Genomic DNA, 21,208 nt, shown 5'->3' on the forward strand with positions numbered 1-21,208 from the left:
GGTTCAGTGCAAACTTCACCCCCTCTCCCCTAAAGGAGAGATAACTATCAGTGTAGCCTCCCGGACATCTCAAATGCGCAGGTGAAAGCTGCTCTCTCTAAAGCTAAAAACACAGCATCAATGGGACCAGATGGTGTCCCCGGCTGTGTGCTCTAAATGAGGAATTAAACCCGCACATAAGGCAGCTGTTTAATCTCAGCCTTACCACAGGATACGTGCCCAAGGAGTGGCGCGGCAACTGTTGTCCCACTCCACAAAGGCGGCGCCTCACGGACCCTGGTAATTCCATAAGCTTAACAAGTCTAGTCTGCAAAGCTATGGAGAGGATCATAATGGAGCTCATAAACAAAGATATAGGGGACTTGCAGACATTGGACCCGACCCAGTTTGGCTTTGTCAAGGGAAGATCATGCCTTTTGAACTTGGTGACTTCTTGAAACAGTCACCAAGGCCATTGATGAGGAAAGGCAGTCCATACAGCCTACCTTGACCTTGCAAAGGCACACAATACCCCACTCGGGTATTGTAGAAAAACTTACCAGCTTAAATGTAAACCCATATGTCACAAGATGGGTTGCAAACTGGCTTAAGGACAGAACCCACAGGGTTAGAGTTGCTGGCACTGTGTCAGACTCCAAGCCGGTCACAAGTGGTGTCCCCACAGGGCTCGGTCCTTGGCCTCCTATTGTTTGGCATCTACTTCTCAGAAGTACAGGCCAACATAGGAGGACTTTGGCTGACAAAGTTTGCAGACGACTGCAAACTGGGCCATAGTGGAAAGTGCATCGACACGGATATCCTTCAGAAGGGACTCACGAAAACAGATAGCTGGTGCCAGAGCCATGGCCTGAAGTTAAATGCCAAAAAATGTATAGTCATACCCTTCGGGAAAAACAAGGTAACCCCAAGCTACCATATAGGTGGCAATCCACTAAGCACAGAAGAGGTTATCAGGGACCTGGGGACCCAGGTTGACAGTGGCCTTTCTTTTGACACTCACATTGCTAAAGTGGTTAGAAAGACCTTCTACATTGCCCACCTGATCATGAAGGGATTCACATCCAGATCTAGTGAGGTCATTGTTCCCTGTACTCTTCACTTATCAGACCAATGATCGAGTACAATGCCCCATTCGGGATGTATCTCACCCGACATCTGCAGCAATTGGAGAGACCCCAAAAGTTCCTCACCAAAAGGATAAAGGGACTCCAAAATCTGTCATATGCTGCCAGATTGAAGAAACTCCAGCTCTATTCAGTCGCATACCGTCTGCTCAGAGGTGACATGTGCCTGACATACAAGGCCATGTTCAACCCGGAATTAATGGACATGCTCCACCTCAAAAAATCCAAATCCACCAAAACCACTAGAGCAAGCGACTTAAACCTTAGCACGGATATAAATAGGACGTGCTGGAGGGATAGATTTATCACTCAGAGACTCCCTATGCTGTGGAATAAAATCCCGGTCCATGTGAGGCAGAGCACCTCGCTGACTCTGTTCAAGAGAAATCTAGACCTGTGGATGGGAGATTGTAGGTTTACCCCGGGAATCATCTCTGTGTCACTGCTGGACAGAGGCACAACAAACTAATGAGCACAGTATTTTTTCATATAAGGGGTGGCGTAAGCCACAAAAATTTGGGCTAGGCTTATAAATGCCTTAGGGCAGATAGCCTAGTATAAACCTATGAACCTATGAACTTAAGTACATATTATCTAATGACAAAGATTTATACCTTAAAAGGAAATCATACAGTTTATTAGTCCATGAGAAAAATTGTCCATAAGTGGATTGTTGCCTGCAACATTCTCCGGTTTCCGAAACACCTGCTTGTGCATCAGCCAAGTTTTTAAGTCTACTTGGGAAGAATTCAGCCCATCTGCTGAATGACCAGCTTGTTCCTCAGTCACTGGAGATAACTCACCCTGGGTACAGAAAACACTGGGCATATTTACCAGTGTATCCCCTTCATGACACCCTTGGAAATTTGGAGGTGGCATACTCCCTTGCTGAACAACTTGTTGGAAGCCAAGTACACATTGCAGAAGGCCGGAAACAACAGCCCCTTCCTGGTTATATGGAATGCTGACATTCGAGAGCAAAGCTGACAACCCTGGCCAATAGGAGTGAGTAGGTCAACAAGCTAGCTAAGTTGACCAACTAGTTTTCGATATTCTCACACCTCAGACTCATGATAAGGTCCTGTCTGTGACTCTGTGGGTGTATGTCCTTCTGACTCCTCCATAGAAACACCAATAACCAACAAAAACAAAAAAACAGTCCAGAATAACACAAGGAATCCAAAAAAAAAAACTGGACAAAATGAAGGACAAATAAAACTCCACTCTTTATTGGCTTAATATTGGGAAACCTATTGGCAAATTGTGTTGGAGGCAAACAAATATCCAGGTCTCAATGACCATATTTCCCTCCTTCCTCTGTTAAAACTCAGAGCAGCTAAATTATGACTGGTGTGTGTCATTTTATGTGTTTTTAACATTTTTTTTATTTCATCTATTTATATTAACTTTTTTCAATTTTATTTTTATGCTGACTTGTTTGAATGTTTCTTTAAGTCAGTAATAGGGATTTCATTATTTTTGAGCAGGTGCTTGTTTAAATGTTGGTTCTTTTACTGCCTTGCATTTTCTGATGAAGTCTGGGAGGTGCTCGGACGAAAACTCATTTTATCTGTGTGGACCATTTAAGACAGTGCTTTTTTTACTTGAGCCAATAAAGCTTTGGAAGCTGGAGGACTGTTGTATCACTAGCAGGCTAAGATTAGTACAGCAGTGATCATTCAAACATCTACTGTTATGGTAAGTTTAATCGAACCAAATTTGGTGATAAATCCAAAGAAACAGAAAATAAGAACACGGTGTTTTAGCGCTTTCATTCACTGAATTTAATGCATGAACTTCTTCAGAAAACAAACATAAACTATTATCCAAGCTCCCTTAAATATTAGGCAATACAGGAAATGACATCAACAATTAAACAATTACACAAATATATTTAGAACCACTTGATAAAATAAAGAATAAAATATTATATAATGATAATTTAAATCTCTAATGTAGATTCTAAAAGTATAAAGCTTGTTGATACGTAAAAATTGTATAATGTATAAATGTATGTTTTTATAAGTGTATATCAATTGATAATAAATTCAAAAATAAAAATAAATATAAAAATGAAAAATATATATGTATATGTATGTAATGTGCACTGAAAAGTGCACTTTTAATGTGTAACTAATTTATCCATTCAGTAAAAAACATTTTAAATTGATCGACTCATTGAGTCCTGGCAACTTGTCAGCAGCCAAAACAAGTTGCCAGAATGTTTCTTTACATTCTAAGATGTTGTTTAGATCCCTACCATACTCAATTTTATTAATGTTTTCTAACACTGAAAATTCAAATTTCTTAAATTGTGTACATTCTATTGCATGTTTTGCCAAAGAATTGAACCTATCTTTATTTTTTATGGCCAAATTGTGTTCATAAATCCTTAGTTTCAAAATTCTTTTGGTTTTACCTATATAAAGATGATCACAAGATTTATGAACACAAACAATTATCTAAACAACATCTTAGAATGTAAAGAAACATTCTGGCAACTTGTTTTGGCTGCTGACAAGTTGCCAGGACTCAATGAGTCGATCAATTTAAAATGTTTTTTATTGAATGGATAAATTAGTTACACATTAAAAGTGCACTTTTCAGTGCACATTACATACATATACATATATATATTTTCATTTTGATATTTATTTTTATTTTTAGTTTTGAATTTATTATCAATTGATATACACTTATAAAAACATACATTTATACATTATACAATTTTCACGTATCAACACGCTTTATACTTTTAGAATCTACATTAGAGATTTAAATTATCATTATATAATATTTTATTCTTTATTTTATCAAGTGGTTCTAAATATATTCGTGTAATTGTTTAATTGTTGATGTCATTTCCTGTATTGTCTAATATTTAAGGGAGCTTGGATAATAGTTTATGTTTGTTTTCTGAAGAAGTTCACGCATTAAATTCAGTGAATGAAAGCGCTGAAACACTGTGTTCTTATTTTCTGTTTCTTTGGATTTATCACCGGATTTGGTTGGATTGTACTACAGATTTCCATTGTTTTTCGGTTATGGTAAGTTTACTTACAAAACTGTACTTTACTTCTGTTATGCTCAGGTTCTTCTTTGTGACAGTTATTGACTGCTTCATTGCCCAAAATGAATCTTAAGTAATTAGAGGAGTTGTTTTAATCCACTGAGAATTTCTTAAATGTTGGTGTTATGTGTGGGCATTTTGGATATACATTTCTAAAGTATCCAACTGGTCCCTGAGAGTTTTTATTTACTGGGCTATTTTTACTTTATTGTGTTTTTCATTTTCAGCTGTGTTGTAGCCATGTCACTAAACTGGTACATCTTTATGCAACACACTCCCCTGGATTTACTAATCTTCCATGCAGGACTAGCTTAGTCCTGCATTGAAGTGTCCATTTAGCAGCAGGACGGCGGCGTGCCTGCATATTAATGAGGCTTGCTGCCCGAGCTCCTAGGCTTACATGGAGCGTGTAAGAGTGGAGGGGGTGTGTCTGAGAGCAGAGCTCTCAGAATAAACATGCCCCCGCAATTTAGAACAGCAGAAAGGGGTATGTAATGAGCGAGATCGCTCACAGGTGACTGCATATCCCCACCAACAGTCTCCCTTGTATATAACAGCATATATAAATAAAATGAAGAAACCCTTTTATTTATTTTTTTAAATCTGATTAAAGCTAACCATAGGTGCACGGGTGTGCCCATCGCTTAGCTATGGTTAATGCAGCTTAAATAGCTGAAGAGGATAACAAGGAAGATATATGCAAATGAAGCAGCATAGCAATAGTGTAGTGGGAAGAGCATTTGCCTTACGAGCAGGCAGTCCCAGTTTGAGTCCCGCTGCAGCACATTCCATTTTACATGGCAAAGCACATTATGACCAATATTTATGTTGCATAACCCACTAAATAACATATATTTATGAACTGGAGTAATGCAGTAAATGCACATGTGAGGTGTCAGTGTCATAATGAATAAGGCACTAGTAAGCAGGTTTAAGCACAAATAAGCAGTAGTAAGCATATTTAAGCACCAGTAAGTGGCCTTAAGCCAGTTTGTGTGGCAGTAAGCAATGCCTACACTGGCTAAGCAATTCTGAAGCTAACTCTCTTTAAGCAGCTGTAACAGCAGGTTAGCAGTGCTTACCGTTGTGCAAATCCACTTACAACTGCTCAAAAGTGCCTTAATCGCTCTGTATCTAATGGCCCTTGTTCTGCCCATCAACAAAATAAACAGCCATGCAGGTCTCGAACCCAGGACCCTATACTCCATAAGTCACAGTAGGTAACCACCAAGTTATCACAGAAGTATGGAATAATGAGGCAGCAGCAAACAAGTCCTCACCATAGTATAACCAAACTGAACATGTGAAAATAATCATTATACAGTCATATGCTCCATAACCCACTACATAACATAAATATGTGAACTGGAGTACAGCAGTAAGCCCGGAAGTGAGGTGTAATTGTAATAGAGTGTTGAAGTCCCCAATAAAACACAAGGACCCCACAGAGTGTATGTACACATTAATCATGGATACCAGGCATACATATAAGGTGTAATGATTAATAACTCAATACCAAAAAGGCATTATAATGCAAAGTCTAATGTAAGCAATGCTAAGCATTGCACAGGCCAGCTTAGGAGATGTGAGCAATGTGTAGACCAGCTACCTCATTGTGCCCAGTGGTATACTCCTTTAAACAATGCCAACCCTAGGTAAGCAGGTTTGCCCATAGCTTAGGCTTTTCAAAACTGGTCAGTCACGGAAAATTGAGGGAAATAGGCCCTACTTAAACCCAAGAGGTGGGAATACATCTCATAACTGGTTGTAGCTTCCCCTTGCAGGCACTATGGCAGTAAGGGGAGAAGGTGTGTGCTTCCGGATGCAGAACTGGTGCATCCAGGAGTCCAAGGTTATGGCACGACTCTTAGTTAAAGACCGTGCTCAGAGACTGCTGCAGGGCCAGTACCAGGGCTCCCAATATAATGCAGAGGCCTGGGACCATATTGCCCATGACCTCACCAGTGCCACTGGAATACCCCAAACTGGTGAGCAGGTCAGGCACCACTATGCTGACATGAAGCGGCGTAAGGGGGACCTTTTGGAGGAGTGGCATGGGAGGTTGGCATAATGGTTAAGATATTTACCTTACAGACACAAGATGCAGGGTTTGATCCCCACATGGGGTAACTGGCTAGGGTTAAAATGACCCACAAGGGCAGTTAGCCTAAAACTAACGTATAAACCTATAAGCTAGAGCATTAGGGGATGTTCCAGCTGTGTGTAAGTATCACTCCAGTATGTGTGTAATAATTGCCAGCTCAGGTATGTCATGGATAGGTATGGCTAAATATTCCTCTTATATCCCCCACAGCAGCAATGGAGCGGGCTGCGAACCAGGAGGCCCACATCAGTCGCCTGGCGAGGTTGTGATGCAAGGCAGGCCAGTAATACTCATGCATTTACTGTCATGGGAAATAAAAATAAAAGTAGTAGTAAATTAATTGCTTGTATAAAACTTGTATTGTTCAAGGCAAGTAGTGCATACACTACAAAATATGGCAGGACGAGTCTCATATTGTTTGTAAGTCAATAAAAGTGTAATTGCCTGATAAAACAGGTTTAACTGCTGGGCTGCATGTTTATATGTTCATAGGTTCATAGGCTGATACTAGGCTATCTGCCCTAGGGCATTTATAAGCCTAGCCAGAGTGTGTTTGGCTTTCACCACCCTTTTAGATTAGTTGACTGTGCCTCTGTATAGTAGGTCACAGAAGATAGCCCTTTTAAGGTTAGTTTACTGTGCCTATGTCTAGTAGGGACACAGAAGAGATCCCAGGGCTAAACCTACGATCTCCCATCCACTCGTCAAGATTTCTCTTGAAGAGGGTCATTGAGGGGCTCTGCCTAACATGGATTGGGATTTTGTTCCAGAGTGAGGGGAGCCTCTGGGATATGAATCTGTCCCTCCAGCATGTCCTATTTATTTCTGTACTGAGGTTTAAGTCCCTGGAGCATGTAGCTCTAAGGGATTTGGATTTCCTGAAGTGGAGCATGTCCATTAATTCCGGTTTGGACATGGCTTTATACGTCAGGCACAGGTCGCCTCTGAGCAGGCGGTAAGCAACTGAGTAGAGCTGGAGTTTCTTTAGCCTAACGGTGTAGGGCATCTGTTTGAGTCCCTTGATCCTCTTGGTGAGGTACTTTTGGGGTATTTCCAGTTGCTGCAGGTGTCGGGTAAGGTACATCCCAAATGGGGCATTGTATTCAATTATGGGCCTGATGAGTGATGAGTAGAGGGGCACAATGACTTCTCTTGATCTAGATGTGAACCCTTTTGTGATAAGGTGGGCTATATAGAATGTCTTTCTAACCACTTTGGCAACGTGATTGTCAAAGGAGAGATTACTATCTACTTGGGTCCCCAAATCCCTAATTACTTCTTCTGTACCTAATGGATTACCACCTATGTGGTAATTTGTGGGCACTTTGTTTTTCCCAAAGGGGATGACTATGCACTTTTTGGCATTTAGCTTTAGGCCATGGCTCTGGCACCAGTTATCCGTCTTTGTGAGACCCTTTTGGAGGATGCTTGTGTCAGTCGGCGAGTCGATTATGGCACCCAGTTTGCAGTCATCTGCGAACTTGGCCAGCCATAGTCCTTCCGTGTTAGCCTGTACCTCAGAGAAATATATACTGAACAAGAGAGGTCCCAGGACTGAGCCTTGTGGGACACCACTTGTAACTGGTTTAGAGTCTGACATGGCACCTGCAATTCTGACCATGTGGGTTCTATCCCTGAGCCAGTTTGCAACCCATCTTATGACATAGGGGTTGATATTTATGCTGGTGAGCTTATTTATGATGCCCGAGTGGGGTATTGTATTGAAGGCTTTTGCAAGGTCCAGGTAGGCTGTGTGGACTACCTTCCCTTCATCTATGGCCTTGGTGACTGTTTCAAAGAAGTCGACCAGGTTCATGAGGCAAGATCTGCCCTTAACAAAGCTGAATTGGGTAGGATCCAGTGTTTGGAGGTTCCCAATGTCTTTGTTTATGAGTTCCATGATGATACGCTCCATAGCTTTGCAGACCAGGCTAGTCAGGCTTATAGGGCGATAGTTTCCGGAGTCCGTTGTGGCACCACCATTGTGGAGTGGGACCACTGTTGCAGTACGCCATTCCTGGGGTACATATCCTGTAGTAAGGCTGAGATTGAACAGTGACTTTATGTGAGGGTTCAGTTCTTCTTGGAGCTCATGTAAGACACAGCCCGGGACACCGTCTGGTCCCATTGATGCTGTATTTTTTGCTTTGGAGAGGGCAGCTCTCACCTGTGCATCTGTGATGTCAGGGAGGCTACACTCTGTTGGGATAGACATTTGCTCTTTTGGGGGGGAAGGGGGGGGGGTTGCACTGAATCTGTCTGCCAGGATGTTGGCAATGTCTGTGGGTTCAGTGTATTTTTTGTCATTTTGCACTAACTCAGAGCATATCTGGGAGTTGCCACCCAGGTTCCTGACATAACTAAAGAAGGCCTTGTGATTATCTTTAGCGTCTTGTGCAATTTTTTTTTCGAAGCTGGCCTTAGATAATTTTATGAGGCATTGTAGTTTCTTGCTAGTACTGATCAGAGATGCCTCCCCTTTTTGGGATTTTGCTCTATCATGTAGTAGCTTCCTCCTTCTGTTGTATAGCTTATTTATGGCTGGGGTCCACCAGACAGGTCTCCTGCCTTTGGAGGAGTGAGTCTTGGTTTTATTTGGGATAGCATGATCCATGCATTCCTGTAGGTGTCCATAGAATGCATTTGTAAAGGATTCTGCGGTTTGGGCCGTATTTTCCACTGGCCCGGGGGCTTTGAAGGATTCCACCTTGGTTTTGAGAAGTGTGAAGTGTGCTTTTGAGAAGTTCTTCACTGTGGTTTCCTTGGCTGGGGGTGGGGATGGGATATGGATGTCCAGTGAGATTAATTTATGGTCAGATCTTACCAATGAGGGGTATACCTCTGGTATGGAACATAGAGTCCCCATGTTGGTGATGATCAGGTCCAATATGTTTTCCCCTCTTGTGGGAGTGGTGACCAGTTGTTCCATAGCATTTGAGTTTATAAATTCTAGGAAGCATTGGGTGAGGGTGTTGGGGCTTGAGTAGTGCTCCCAGTTTATGTTTGGGTAGTTGAAGTCACCCAATATGATGGTGTTTGGAGAGACCTTCATATTCTCCAGTGTTCTCAGGAAAGCTGAGTGGGGTTCCTGAGTTTGGTAGGGTGATCTGTAGCAGGCTACAAACTGAAAGGCAGTTTTGCCCACTGTTAGTTGCACATGGATGGTCTCCGATGCTTTGTGCAGTGCCACTAACCTGGAGGTGTGGGTATCTTTGATGAATGTGGATACTCCCCCTCCTTTTGTGGTTCGGTCCGAGTTTTGGGGCCGAAAAGCATGGTATGGGTATAACCTGGTAGTGCTGGGGTGCTCTCAGGAGCCTTGAACCAGGTTTCTGTTACTGCACAGATATCAATATTCTCCATACTGAGGAGAGCCTCGAGTGCATGCATCTTGAGGTTTAGACTTCTGGCATTGAGAAGCATTACCCTTAGTTTCTTTTTCCTTGTGTTGTCTATGGAGGTGGGTTTGTCTTTTGAGCCTTGCCTAAAAAAGGCACTATGGGGGTGGCAAGAGCCTTAGCCAATATTCGAAAGACAAGGGGTGACAGGTGCAAGCCGTCCCTAGCGAAGCAACGTGGCTTGTCGAGCATGTCATCCCAGGCGGACAGACACTGGATCCCCTTTGAATGACACCAATACTTTAGCCAATTGTTAAAATTGATCATTTTATCTTTATACTGTGGCATCATTTTTGGTGAGTAAGATGCTACTCAAGGTCAGGGTCATACCGGCTTGGGCTACATGATCAGAGAGCTCCTCTATGTCTCTTTTCATGTAGTCCAGGGAGGTACATCTCAGGTCATTCACACCAGCATGGACAATGACGGAGTCATATTTGTACTTGCTTTGGAGTGACCTGAGTGCTTGTGTTATGTGGCGTATCCTGGCACCCGACAGGCAGCTTACAGTGACCTTCTCCTTGTTCAGCCTGGTGAGTGGGACGTCAGTGTGTCTGACAATAGAGTCACCTATTACACGTGTATTAGGTGTGTTGTTTAGCCTTAAGGGCTGTGACTGTGTGGCACACTGACTTTGTGAACTATGTGATACATGGGTATTGTTGTGGGGTAGCGGTTGCTTGGATGTCTGCTTTGGAGATCTCTGCTGCTTGGGAAGATTTTTATTTAGAGCCTCCGAGTACGTTTTTGTGTGTTTATGTGTTTGGTTTGCTGTTGCGATAGGTCTATGTGAGACTGGATTTGTGGTGTGTGTGGTTACCTTCTCCGCCTGACTGACTGCGCCAGTACTGGGTTGAGAGAGCTCAGCTTCCAGTTTGGCTATATAGTTGCATCTCTCACATATATATTTGAGCTTGTTGGGAGGAGGAGAGGGTGGCCTCAGGATTCCCAGATTCACCAGCTGGACTGGAGAGTAAACCCGAAACTGACTTTTGGACATGCCAGAATAGTATAAGGAACTACTTTTTGACTGATCAAAAAGGACCAATAAGGAGCCAAGTACTTTAAGGGAGTATAAGAGAGTGTAGTGCTTTAGTTTATTAGTGCTTACTTATAAGATTACTTATACGAGCAACTGCAGGGCTTTAGAATGAAAATAGAGTGCTTACTTTGAGATTTAGAACAGTTCTAAGGGAAAAAGTGAAGGGCAGACTTTGTGGAGCCAGGAATACTTTATACCCGTTTAAGCAGTGCTGTCAGATGCTGCTCTATTTGCAAAATCATGCAAAACTGCGCAAGTGCGGCTTTTAAAGCAGGGAAACAGAGAGATAGGAATTGACCCAAAATGGCCAATAAGCTACTAGTTTCAGGGCTGAGACCACTCCTCCAGGGACAGATAGGCTGCTCAAAGCTCCCCACTCTCACTGGTGAACAGAGAAGCTTCCTCCTATCCAAGTAAGGATATGGGCAACACAGGAAACTATACCACAGTCCGGAATTCAGCAAAACCTGAAATATGGACTAATCTATTTCAGCAAAGGTGGGAAAAGAGAATATATATATTTTTTTATATCCTGATATCCTGGTATCATATGGTAATGTAGATATGCAATCATGTAATAGTACTGTAGTATTAAGCACTGTTACCCACATCATACACCTTAAATTGAATGTGTAGGAATGCCTGTATATGACAGGTGTAATCCCCAGAGGCCATTAGACAGTAAACAGGGAAAATTCAGACAACAAAAACAGAATAGCACATGCAACCGAGATGTGAACTGTTGTTTTATTAGATCACACAAACACGGTTCGAATCCTGCCAGTGGTAGTAGTCTGCATACAGAATCATACCCCACAACTGTACAGATATGTCCAGAATGTTAATTAAAGTGGCCCATATCTGTTGCCTATCAACCTGTCCCCCTGTGAAATCAGTGGATGATCCCAGACATATAGGCAGCTAACAGGAAATACAAATTATTGACACACAGCTGTGATAGCAAAGCTGGCACACAAGCAACTCCCCAATACCTTATGTGACTAACAAGCCACGTATGTCCCATTTACACCCCAGCTTGTCAAGCTGTGGTCAGAGTGTGTACAGTAACAGAGTGAGATGTATGTGTATAATGGCAATGTTGGATCTGGTACTGTGTGTGGGAACATTCAGGTAGTGCTAATAAACATTCCTCCCACAGGTCTGTCAGATACCAACACTGTGGCCAGAAATACAAGAATGATATGCATTTGCTCTGAATAATGAGGTATTACACATCAGTGACACCCACACTGTCCCAACAGCATATAACTGCCTAGGAAACTGTGCATGAGTGTTGTAATACAAGGTCAGAATGCATAAGCACAGGGGATTAATAAGACAGAAGGCAGATTGGAGATACACAGCAATAGCTATATAGCTGACACAACTGTGATGGATAGTGTTTAAGTTGTAGTAGACACAGCCATGGTCTGAATCCTGGGAGTGGAATTAGGCTGCATACAGATGCATACCCCACAACTGTACAGATGAGGCCAGAATGTCCAGTATATGTACCCATAATTGCTGCCTGTCCCACTGTGCCCCTGGTATGTCTGTGGGATGATCCCAGATGTGTAGCCAGCAAACAGGAAATACAAGTGATTGTCAAACATTATGAGAACACACTTGTCACTGTAGCAACCCCCGAAACTGTTAAGAGAGTAATATATCAAGTATGTCCTATCTACACTCTCATGCCATCAAGCTGTGACCAGAGTGTGTACAGTAACAGAGTGAGATGTATGTGCATAAAACTAATGTGTAATCTGGAACTTTGTGTGGCAACAGTCAGGTAGTGCTAACAAACATTGTTCCCACAGGTATGTTGGATACGAACACTGTGCTGAGAAATACAGGCCATTATAACCTGTACTTGTACTGTTAACTTTGGTATTGTAGGAAATTGTGAGTGTTGCAGTTTCTCTGAATAATAAAATATCACTGGTCACTGTCACCCACACTGTGCTACACAATATAACTGTGTAGGAAAGCATGTATGTGTGTGCCAGGTCACTAAAGGTGGAAGAAGGCAATATTCTAGATATGTCCAGGCACACCAGCATGTGGTCAACACATGGCCAGAGTCTGTGCAGAAAGAGCTGGATAGCTATGTGCAAAACAGCAACCCGGAATCTGGGAGTCAGTGTAGAAGCAGTTAGTGTTAACAAACATTCCCTCCACAGTTATACCAGGTAAGAGGTGTATACTGCAGGTAAAACTGGGTCATGTGTAATGATGACGACAGCCATATCACTGTCCAAAGTAAGGCTATAGGGTAGTATAGTAAGACTTATGAGGTACAGATAACAGCAGTGACTAGGAAAGTAATGTGGACTACAGGAATATACTAGTTGTTAATTGACATCCCCCCCACCATATCTCCAACAATAATCAACATATCCACCTCAACTGGTATGTATTGACTCTGATAATGTCCAGTTGTTTGATAACTATATTAATGGTTCCCATGCATGTGCTATATTGAATTATTATTATTATGGTGCCATCAACGTACCTGCATGCTGTTCTTATTACCACTGTGGTCCCATATATGCATGTGTTCTGTTTGCTATGCAATCTGTTCCGTATCTGGTGTCTGGGTTAATGGGAATATCTAAGCATGCCTAAGCCTGGAATGTGTTGACTATTACTAACCCATATATGATGATGAAATCTAAACACTATAGCACACTTGGAGTGGATGGGAGATCGTAGGTTTACCCCGGGTATCACTTCTGTGTCACTGTTAGACAGAGGCACAGTATACTAACCTCGAAAAAGGGCATAGCAAAATAAATTTAAAATGGGTGGCGAAAGCCAAACACATTCTGGCTAGGCTTATAAATGCCCTAGGGCAGATAGCCTAGTATGAACCTATGAACCTATGAACTTGGGAAGGCCGGTCCCAGATGACCCACCTGTCCCACCTCAGCTGGCCATGGCACCGGGCACCAGCATGTCTGGGGCCCAACCCCGGACCTTCCTGTCCGTTGGTCCTGCACCACCTTCAGGTGGAACTGCCTCAGGGATGGGGCTCACCCTCCCGGCAGTGGGCGCGGATAGGCATCTATCACTCGTTGCCAGGTTGGGGTTGTGGTGATCAACGAGCAGTTTGGTGATCTTCTACGCTAGCTCGAGGGCCGCATGTCACAATTAGAGAGTCAGCCTGGCTCTGTGACTCAGTCCCCAGCACAGCCACCTTTGGGGATGTAAAGGTGCAGTGGTGACTGCCCATGGGTGGGGACCTCAGTCCCACTGTTACCACTAGGGAGCTTGTGGGCTTCTGATATCCCAAAACCACTCCCCATCAAGGTGTTTACCCCCCACATGTGTCATATACCGTCCCTGTATGTGTCATGTTTGTCTTGTCTGTTAACCTACCCAACCTACCTCCCCAAATATGCCTACTACCCCTCCCCAGCATCCCACTCTCACCTGAAAAAAGAATAAAAGGGCAATCTGTTCCCACAAAAAAAATCTCACCCCATACATAGCTGCCCATTTCACACACATGTCCACTGGACACATGTAATCTGGTCTAACTGGCATCACAACTTATTACTGTTGTCCTCTCCCCTCTCCCAGGGGTTTGAGTGTCCAAATCTACCTCCAAATTCAGTGTATATGCACAGCTGTTGCTGTAGAAGAAATGGGCAGCTATGGACCTTCCCTACATCCTTCCTGGACATCCCTAGCTATTTTCCCTTCTGTCTTTCCCTCTTTGTGCCCCTTTTTCACCATTTTCCTATCAACCCTTTTTTTCTTTTCTTTGAATGAAATTAGTGTGGGGTAAGTGGGGTTAAGCACTTTTAAGCAGCAGTAAGTGGGTCTAACCCTGTTTGCGTGGGGGTAAGCAATGCCTACACTGGTTAAGTAATTTAGAAGCTGAGTATAAGAAACTGTAACTGGAAGTTAGCAGTGCTTACCTCCGTGCAAACCCACGCAAACCCACTTACAACTGCTTTAAAGTGCCTTAATCACTCTGTATCCAATGGCCTGTGTCCTGCCCAGCAACAAAATAAACAGCCTCTGCAAGGCTCAAACCTGAGACCCTACACACTATAGACAAAGTGATTTACCACTAAGCCATGCCAGATATACATAACCCTGATGTTTTCAAAAACATATCATCCAGCCCAGTCATTAAACAGTACAGAGAATGTATTCCAACATTTAGATGTATGTGTGTGTGTAAATATAGTAATATCTAAACAGATACAACATATCTATATATGTAGATACACACACACACACACACATATATATATATATATATATATATATATATATATATACATATATATAAATATATATGCACATATATACATGCAAATGCCTACATATATATGTCTATACACCTATATGTCTACATATACACAGCAAGTTACATATATGTAAGCAAATATGTATCTATGTAGGTATATACGGACTTAGTTATATATATGTAAGCAGATATATATATCCATATAGGTATATATGGAAATACATGTGTAGATAGCAATGGGAGATTAAATCATATATGTCCACATGCACCGTTAATGGGGTTGAGAGGCCCTAAACAATATACGTCTTGTACGAATAGGTATACCCCCCCCCCACACAGACAAACACGTCCGCCCTGCAATACACTACCAAGTGTTGCAGATCCCATAACCAGGTCCTGGCACAACATGGGCACAAGATGTTAACAGTACTACATCCCACCTGTATGATGTCAGGCTGGTATTGGCAACATATCATGCAGTACAGTCTGGCTCCCATAGGAAATGTAAAATATGGAAGCTATCAACATCCCCAGGATACATATACACAGACACATATATATATATATATATATATATATATATATATATATATATATATATATATATATATATATATATATATATATATATATATATATATATATATATATATATATATATATGTATATATATACACATGTGACTACACACACGCAGACACACAATATGGAACAGCCACTGTGCTACAGTTAACACCCTAACAACTGGACACTGGATGAGCCAACCATACAAATGATATTTGTTGCCTGCAACATATACCCACACAGAGGTCATAGGATTAAACACCACACACAGGTTTGCAGAAATGGAAAACCTTTATTTGTGCACTATTACAGATTTATATGCCATGTCATATAGCTGTTCAGGCACTGGCATCCATATAAACAGAGTAATGCAACTGTGGAACAGTTATATTAATACAGTAGACTGGAAAGGTCCACAACTGTTGCTGTCCAGGCCAAGCCCTTCAAATAGTACAATAGTAAAGACAGACTGGGCCACAGAATACCACAAAATCAACAGTAATTAATGCAGGTGTATAGTTCAGCAGCCTCTATCTACACTCTGTACACAATCACTAGGTGGTAAAGACTTCAGTTGACCAAATGGGATGTAGCTGTTACATAACAAGGCATAACTGACACCATCACATGCACACTGACAAACAGAACAGTCTGTATGGCAGGAGGCAGTAGGCCTGCAGTAACCCACTTTATGTAAGTAATGTCAAGATAGGTGAAATCTATGGTACTGTACATCCAGATACCTTAAGGCAGCTCACCCCTGATACCCCCACATTTTGTAACAGCCTAGGTTATGTATGGTGCATCCCCCCTAGACTCAATAATACAGGGCTATATACCACTGTTACATACACTGACTTCTGGAGTGCATATGGGCACACATGTATTGTGTAGGTGAAGCCCACACATATATGGCCCCAACCCCATTGTATGTGTGAGGGATACAACAGCAGTGGACTGCTGGCAGGAATGGCAGTGTGGTATATGTATATGTGCATATGTATCACTATCTGTATATGTGTAGACATATAATGTTCTGTATATGCATATATCTGGGTGTGTACATGCATATCTATGTACATATACATACCGATCTGTATATGTCGATATGTACATGTGTAATTATGTATATAGATATCTGGATAATCATATGTACATATCTGGATAATCATATGTACATATATTTTCACCATATGCCCTGAACATGGAGTGTAGCCCTACCTTAGCCCTTATAGTCCCAACTTCATAGTGCAAGGGGATGTCAGGTATCTATAGCATACCACACCTTTCAGCCACCTAACCTGGACCAAAACACTAAAGGCAGAGGCGTGTCCATATTCATTAAGGATACCCACACCTCCAGGCTAGTTGCTCAGCATAATGCATCCAAGATTATCCAAGTGCAACTAACTCTGGGCAAGACCGCAATCCAAATTGTAGCTTGCTACAAATCCCCCATGTCCCAGGATTCCCACTCCTTGTTTCTTGATACACTGGAAAATATTAGGGTACAACCTAACACCCTAATAATGGGCGATTTCAACCACCCCACCATTAACTGGGAAAACTACTCATGTACCAACTCTTGTGCTCAACGTTTTCTGGAATTCAAAAATTCCAGTGCCTTGGATCAACTTATCCACACCCCCACCAGGGGCAGCAGTATCCTAGACCTGGTTATTACCAACATTGGCAACCAGTGTTGTACACCAGAGGTCAATTCCTTGTTGGTCAGATCCGACCACAAGCTAATCACCCTAGACATCCACATCCCACCCCCACCACCCATTAGGGAAACCACCGTAAAAAATTTCTCCAAAGCCAACTTCACGCTTCTTAAGACAGAAGTGGCAAACTTCACGACACCCATGCTGATGGACAATAGAGGTATGACGGCTGAATCCTATACAAATGCACTTTATAAGCACTTATATGAGTGCATGGATCATGTAATCTCTAACAGAACCAAGATGCTATCCTCCAAAAAAAGGAAGCCAATCTGGTGGGCCCTTGAGATAAACAAATTCTACAACAAAAGAAAGAAACTGTTGCAAAAAGGAGTAAAATCCCATGATTGGAGGAACTCCAAGGTCAGCCTCAGTAAGAAGCTGAGATCCCCTCATAAAGTCCTCCAAAGCTAGTTACGAAAATAAAATTGCCACTGATTGTAAAGACAACCACAAAACATTCTATAGCTATGTCAAGAATCTCAATGGCAACACTCAGATCTGCTCTGAGTTACAGCACAATGGCACTAAATATACAGAACCAACTGATATTGCCAACATTCTGGCAGATAGGTTCAGTGCTAACTTTACCCCTTTCTCACCCCCTAAAGGGCCCATTTCTATACCAGAAGAATGCAAAGTTCCTGTAATCACGACTGCACAGGTAAAAAACACACTTTCTAAAGCCAAGAACACAGCATCCATAGGACCTGACAACATCCCAGGCTGCTTTCTACATGAACTACAGAACAAACTGATACTCCACCTAAGTACCATGTTCAATCATAACCTCACCTCAGGCTTTGTGCCCACTGAATGTTGCACAGCAATGGTTATCCCACTCCACAAAGGGGAGCCACCACAGACCCTGGGAACTACCGCCCCAACAGCCTGATGAGCATGGTTTGCAAGGCTATGGAACGTATCATCATGGAACTTATAAACAATGACATTAGTAATCTCCAAACTCTGGACCCTACCCACTTCAGGTTTGTAAAAGGCAGATCATGTCTCCTAAACCTGATAAACTTCTTTGAAGCGGTGACCAAAGCCGTAGATGAGGGTAAGGTGGTTCACACAGCCTATCTAGATCTCACCAAGGCTTTCAACACCATCCCCCACTCTGGAATTATTAAACTCACTAAACTAGGTATAAATCCATATGTCACAAGATGGGTTGCCAACTGACTCACTGACAGAACCCACACTGTGAAAGTAGCAAACTCTAAATCCAACTTCAGACCAGTGACAAATGGAGTATCACAGGGTTCAGTCCTGGGTCCTCTCTTGTTTGGTATCTACCTATCTAAAGTACAGGCTAACACATAAGGTCTTTGGCTAACAAAGTTCACAGATGACTGCAAACTAGGAGCCATAATCAAAACTCCTAACGATGTGGACATCCTACAAAAGGGCCTTACTGAGACAGATGCCTGGTGTCAAAGCCATGGCCTCAAGCTCAATACCAAAAAGTGCATTGTCATCCCTTTTGTTAAAAACTCTGTACCCATGAACTACCACATAGGCAATAGTCTACTTAACACCAAAAGTGTGATAAGAGAACTTGGGACACAGGTGGACAGTAGTCTCTCCTTTGATAATCACATCGCCACAGTAGTCAGGAAATCCTTCTACATGGTACACCTCATCACAAAATGTTTCTCATCCAGGAAAAAATAGGTCATTGTCCCCCTCTACTCATCATTCATTAGACCCATCATAGAGTACAACGCCTCGTTTGGTATGTACCTCACAAGACATCTACAACAACTGGAAAGGCCGCAGAAATACCTCACAAAGAGGAATACCAGCCTCAAACAGATGCCCTACACAGACCGTCTCAAAAGACTCCAACTTTACTCTGTCACATATCGCCTACTCAGAGGCGATCTCTGCCTAGCATACAAAGCTATGTCAAACCCAGAGCTGTTGGACATGCTCCACTTAAAGAAATCCCAATCCCTCCAAGCTACATGCTCTAGGGACCTAAACCTTGTCACCACAATAAACAGAACATGCTGGAGGGATAGATTCCTGTCCCAGAGACTTCCCATACTCTGGAACAAACTACCTATCTATATCAAACAAAGCTCCTCATTAGCACTCTTCAAGAAAAATCTTGATGATTGGACGGGAGATACGAAATTCACCCTATGGATCAACTCTGTGGCTCTGCTTGACATGGGCACAGGTAAATAATTTTCTTGGGTGGCAAAAGCCAGGGTACCGTTTGGCTAGGCTTATATAGGCCCTAGGGCCTAGTACCTACCTATGAACCTATAGCAGGTATATTAGCAGAGTATTGCTACTGTAATAGGGATTGTCTTAACAGACATGGTGTGTGTGGGAGGTCACATCTGCTTTTCACATGTGCACCATTGGCTACTGACAGACATCCTAAGGACATCAAAGTACAGTACTGCTGCAAGCACGTAATGCTCCTGTGGACTACAGCAGAGATATTGGCCAATATATGTGGACATTCAGATACACTTTGTACAGTCCAGAGGTATACACAAAACCCCTTAGTGCAGAACATGTGGACCAAGCCTGACAATATGGATGTTAACAGACATGTAGATGGGTATAACACTTAATGACTGGTATACATTCACCCCCATAGGTTATGCATTCACACACCCCTGTCTGTCCTGACACATAATAACTGCTGGTACAGAGGTGCCATGGCCACATACTACCCACTAGATATTGACATACATCTGTACAGTATCCCACTGCTCTGTCTGACATACATGACTGTTAAGGGAGGCCCGGCAGCAGTACATCTGGCAAGTATCTGGACATGACATCTCACTGGGTAAGTACACTAAGCTGCTTGGCATGTAACAAAGCACTGTGCAGGCTACAGGCAGACTGGCTCAACACTGGCCTACATCTCCTATGGGGGAATGCACATGTACCTGTATATATAGTAGGCTCTACAGGCATGTCACAGCACAGGGTAAGATACACCTGTGTGAAAGTGCATAACCACAACCAATGTGAACACAGCCACAGCCACATATGGTAAGCTAGCATAATATTACAGTATATGGACTATCTGTTCAACACCATCCTCATATGTGCCACTCACACACTAACCCTACATATACTGGTCCACTACACAGTGTGGTCTGATGCCTGTCTGTGGTATGGGACATGTGTGTGTATGGTCCTACAAACATGTAAGCCAATACAGTAACATACAGTGGAGCAACATCAGATAGGACAGGAGCTAGAACAATGACATCTGCCACACTCTGTACACAGGTCAAACTACATATTAATAATACACACACTGTCGACATTCACAATAAGTACACAGACCTCAGTACTGTACAAACAACCACAGAATGTCCAGGTTATGTCACCAAATATAACCCCTACTGTACATAACATGTGTAGCAGTCTGATATCTCACTGGCTTGTTATCAGATATGATGACACTAATTATGGTGTACAGCACATATGCACCTCTTAATGCATGACATATGTACAAAGGTTGCCAGAGTTGTGGCTGGAAGCACATACACAGGGCCAATATTGACATATTGCTGTGATGACCTCATACATTTACTTTACTTACAGGATTTGTCGCAACATATGTCCTATGAAGGATATGAAGTCAGTAACTGTCACGGCTTTCACCGTCTACAGACTGCAATCCTCACACAACCTTCTGCAGTTTACAGATAGATGCTCTGTGGGTAACACATGAAACCAAAGGCACCACACACTGCCCAGTCTGCAGATGACCCTACAGATGGGGAGTCCTCATAAACATAGAACTGACATGGCAAGTATTAAAACATGTAGGACAGCCATATCTGCACACATCCTGTTGAACCAACATTACTCCGAATGCAGCATAGCTGCACTTACAGTATGTAGTTAGGGCAGGCACAGCCCCCTCCT

Source organism: Protopterus annectens, chromosome 7.part0 (assembly GCF_019279795.1).
Source record: "Protopterus annectens isolate FY-2018-M chromosome 7.part0, PAN1.0, whole genome shotgun sequence".
NCBI lineage: Eukaryota > Metazoa > Chordata > Ceratodontiformes > Protopteridae > Protopterus > Protopterus annectens.